We start from the raw sequence: 5,033 nt of genomic DNA, 5'->3' as shown, positions 1-5,033 counted from the left end.
TACCCGCAACAAACCTGTGCTGGTTATCCCTTAGGATGTTAGCCTGGGCCAGTCCCTCAAGGATGGCCTCCTTAATAAACTTTTCTAAGATCTTCCCCAGGATAGAAGTCAGGCTCCCTTTATTTGATATCTGGAAATACAGGGACCATATTTGACTTGGTGCTGCAAATATGAAGCACAGGGAACATTTTTTCATTCTCAGAGTGCCTTTTGTGGTGTCTTAAATTGGTATGAGATGCCACAAGAGGCACATGTGGATTCATCTGGATGCCCCCTAAGAGGCATTTGGCCTTATATCTAGTTTCCTTTTGGTCACAGGCTTTCTTTTTGCTCTGTGCCTCACACCTACAGCTCTCAACCTTACAGGGGCAGGGCTGGCAGTAGACACATTGAGATATGCCCATCAGTCCAAGGGCCAGTGCTTTGCCAAAGTTTCTCAAGCATTTACACTGCATTTTAGAGGGATTAATGACTCAAGCCCACCAGGACCTTTACTACAGAAAGAATGTGGACAAACTGGAAACAGTCCAGCAGAGGGCAATGAAAATGATTTGGGGGTTGGGGCATGTGGCAGAGCACTGGTTGTGCCTGCCACTTTAAGGGCTGAGCCAAACAGCCAGCAGGTACTTGATTACGGTGGCCATTTTAGGACTCTGGCCACCTATATAAACACAGCAGGTCACTGCTGGCAGGCCAGGCAGAAACACTGCCTGGATGTAAAGGTGAAGGCAACATCCTTGGAGGTAAGGGCAGGAGCCTATGGGGATGGTTTGGAGGCTCCTGTCCTGGGCATGACCTAAAACTGCACCTTACTGGGGTTGTGTGGTCTGGTGGGGCTTGTAGTGGCGTGGTAGCCCCCAGGAAATGCCAGGCCAGTTACCACACCAGTAAAAGGCAGGTAGGGGTGCCTTAACCTTAGCCCCAACATCTTAGTGGATAACGCAGCAAGGAGGTTGGCAGGACCAAAGGGGGTCCAGAGGGGGGCAAGGTGCCTGGAGTTTGGGAAGGAGAGTGGAGCCTAGCAAGCGGTGTCTATCCTAGTGAGAGGCAAGGAGCCCCGACTGTGTGTGTGGGGGGGCACAGAATCCAGTATGAGTGAGGGGCATGGAGCCCAATGAGAAAGGCTGGAATTAGGGGCCAGGATATGGTTATAACATGTGGATGCCATCTGTGAGGCTTGGGATGCGGTATAGGGGAGAAATGGAGCTGCAGATAGTGCCCCCTGGCATCATGGCAAGAATGGGCAGCCTCCCACCTAATTAACACCATAATCATGTATCATCAAGATGTGGCAGAAGAGGAGGCGGGCAGATGGCTCAGAAATAGATGGGTGGGCCAATGACAGACCAGCCCCAAGAGGTCCCTGTTAATGAGCATCTAAATGACACTAGTACCTCCCTGGACATCTCACCCAATATATCTGGCATATACAGGGACACGACTTCAGTAGGACATAGAAACTTTTGCAGGTTCATCCCTTAGTTGTGCTAATCCTATTAAGCAGTCATACCTGATGAGGTTCTTCCATACTTTGAACACACTCTTTAATTAATGCAGGCATCTCTCAAAAAGAATGGACTGATTTACATACAGTTAGTATTCATGGCTATTCCCTTGCCTGCACAACTATGTGACTACAGCATTTGCTGATGGCCAGGACCCAGCTAGGGTCACACCTGTAGGTTCCAGGTGGGTTGGGTAGAACACATGCAATTTAACCTGGTTTTATTAACATATGACTTGTAAAGGCAATGGGAAACTTTGGTGCAAATTTTGTTCTCAGTTAAACTGAACCAAAGATGGCTGTGCTGATGTCATAGGGCAGGCTTTGGCTTCCATGACCACAGCCTGCTCTTTGGCGAGAGAGGCAGTGAGTTGCTGTGAAGAGATGGGCTCCACCTCTCTCCCCTGGGGAGGAGGCTCTTCTCAGCCAGGCTGGCTGACCTGCTCCACCGGGCTTTAAACTAAGCCCGCCGGGGGATGGGGAGACTACTGCCCCTGCTGGCCCGCTGAACGGCCCTTGCAAAGCCAGCAGGCCAAGGCACTTAAAGGATCCCACCCCTTCCCCAGCCCTGGCACAATCTGTGGTCAAGCCAAGAGGCTCCTGGAGGTGCTTGGGGGAACAGGGACTCCCCCAATGCCTGCTGGTCCCTCCTGATCAGTTTGTAAATGTTCACTAGGTCCCTCCTCAGCCTTCTCTTGTGGATGCTGAACAGGTTCAGGTCCCTTAACCTCTCCTCGTAGGGTCTGCCCTGCTGACCCTTGACCATGTGAGTGGCCCTCCTTTGGACCCTCTCCATGTTGTCCACATCCCTCCTGAAGTGCAGTGCCCAGAACTGGATGCAGTACTCCAGCTGCGGCCTGACCAGTGCTGCATAGAGGGGGAGGATCACCGCCCTGGACCTGCTTGACATGCATCTGTGGATGCATGACAAGGTATGGTTTGTCTTCCTGGCTGCGTCCCCACACTGTTGGCCAATGTTCATTTTGGCATCAATGATGACTCCAAGATCCTTTTCTGCCTGTGCAGATCCAAGGACCAAGTCCTGGGGGACCCCACTGCCCACATCCCTCCAGGTTGAAAATGACCCGTCCACCACAACTCTCTGGGTGCAGCCCTCCAGCCAACTAGTGACCCATTTGACTGTGTAGGTGTTGACGCCACAGTCCCCTAGTTTTTTAATGAGAACGGGGTGGGAGACAGTGTCGAAGGTCTTCCTAAAGCCCAGAAAAACTACGTCCACCACAACACCTGCATGTAAGGATTTGGTGACCTGGTCGTAGAAGGCCACCAGGTTGGTCTGACAGGACCTGCCTCTAATGAACCCATGTTGGTTGTCCCTAAGCGTGATCTCCCCTGGTGGTCCCTCGTGGACATGCGCCAGGATAATTCTCTCAAAAAGCTTCCCCAGGATCCAGGTAAGACTAACTGACTATAATTTCCTGGGTCTTCCTTCCTCCCTCTTTTGAAAATGGGAACCACATTGGCCCTTTTCCAGTCCTCTGGCTCCTCACCAGAACAGCACGAGTGCTAGTAAAGCCGTGCCAGAGTCCCACAATGACCTCTGCTAATTCCCTCAGCACTCTGGGGTGGATATCAACAGGACCAGCTGATTTAAATACATCCAGTTCCTCCAGAAGTTCCCTGGCTAGGTCCTCACTGACCCCAGGCCAGGGTGTGCCTCTCCTGGGACCTATAGGGGTGCCAGTGGAGGGTGGGGGTGAGCCCTGCTCAGGAAAATGGAGGCAAAGAAATCGTTAAATAGGTTAGCTTTGCTGTCTGGTGCGATGAATAGAATTCCTAGTGTGTCCTTCAGAGGCCCCACGTTACCTGGTACCTTCTTTTTACCCCCTATGCATTTATAAAAGGACTTCCCGATCCCAGGGCCCTAATAGGGAGGGGCTCCAGGGAACACCCTGGGAGGTGCTGAGTGCACCCCCTTATTTTGTGATTGTTGTTGTTTCATACTGTAAAGGTTAATATAGTTATCGGTACTCTTGATAGGGAGTTAATGTTGTAACTTACCTGTTCCAAAGTGTTAATGCTTATTCTGTCCAGTGGGGGTTAATTATTGTATATACTGTGGATCACCCAGTTCATGTTTCTGAAGTCCCTCGGACTAGTACGATATGTTGATTGCAGGTTATTGTATGTGGTGTCACATAGTAATTTTACTGTAAATTCATGTTCCTTATTTAAATCTATTTATTGTAGCAATAAATTTGTATATAGTTATGTGCTTAGTCTCAGCCTGGCTCTGTAAAGAGGAGAGGGAATGGCTCCCAGGTGGCAGGCCCCTCTCTCAGCAACCTGCCTGACCATTATCCCTTCCACTGGCAGACAGGGCACATCCCTGGGTCTACCCCGGCTACACAGGTTCAAGCACACACATGTATGGTCATACATATCTCACTTTTGTGTAATTTTTTAATAGAAAAATGAACAAATTCTTGCTCCATATTTATTGAAGTAGCTGGGAAAAAGCCTATGCCAAAAGCAAAATAGGAACAATAAAAGTGCTTTGATAGTCAGGCAGCTGCAAAGCAAAGGGCAGAGAGACCTGATATAGTCCCTGACATTATCTGGAGTCCTGTGTCCAGTTTGGGGCTCCCCACTACAAAAAGGGTGTAGATAAACTGGAGAGAGTCTAGAGAAGGGGAACAAAAATGGTTCGGGAACATGAGTGAGAATGAGGGAACTGGGCTGATTTATTCTGGGGAATAGTAGAAGGAGCAGGGATTTGATAGCAGCTTTGAACTCCCTGCAGGGGGGCTGCAAAGAGGATGGAGCTGGATTGTTCTCAGTGGGGGCAAATGACAGAGCAAGGAGCAATGGGCTCAAGCTGCAGCAAGGGAAGCTTAAGTTGGATATTAGGGAAAACCTCTCTCACTAGGTGGATAGCAAAACACTGGAACAGGCTCCCCAGGGAGGGGGTGGGATCGTCATCCTTGGAGGTTTTTTAGACCTGGCTGGACAAAGCCTTGGCAGGGATGATGTAGTTGGGGCTGGTCCTGCTTGGAGCAGGGGGTTGCACTAGATGGGACCTCCTGAGGTCCCTTCCAGCCCTCATTTTCTATGATTCAATTATTGCTGAGCCAGGGAGAACCTGACCTCCAGCTGCTAAAGTCTGAATTACAGGCAAGGCTTAAGTGGCTGGAGAACTACATTCATTATTTTTACCTCTCCCTGGGTAAAATTCACTCCCAGAGGTTGATAAATTCTTCTCACAGGCACAGGCCCAAGCAGGCTTCCATCCATTTTAGGTCTTAGCTTGGTTTAATAGAGCCCAAGCCTCAAAAACCAATGAGAATCACTTTTACAGAAAAATAATCTTCCTCAGCTACTGCACACTGAAATCAGGATATGGCATCTGTGGAACACAGGTATAGAAAGGTCTCGCAGGGGCATTCATCATTCATAGATTTCATAGACATCATAGACATTAGGGCTGGAAGGGACCTTGGCAGATCATCGAGTCCAGCCCCCTGCCCAAAGGGCAGGAAGTCAGCTGGGGTCATAGGATCCCAGCAAG

This window comes from Crocodylus porosus, unplaced genomic scaffold, assembly GCF_001723895.1.
Source record: "Crocodylus porosus isolate Cpor-Errol unplaced genomic scaffold, CroPor_comp1, whole genome shotgun sequence".
Taxonomy (NCBI): Eukaryota; Metazoa; Chordata; order Crocodylia; family Crocodylidae; genus Crocodylus; species Crocodylus porosus.
The sequence above is the reverse complement of the archived record's forward strand: the minus strand, read 5'-3'. Positions refer to the sequence as shown.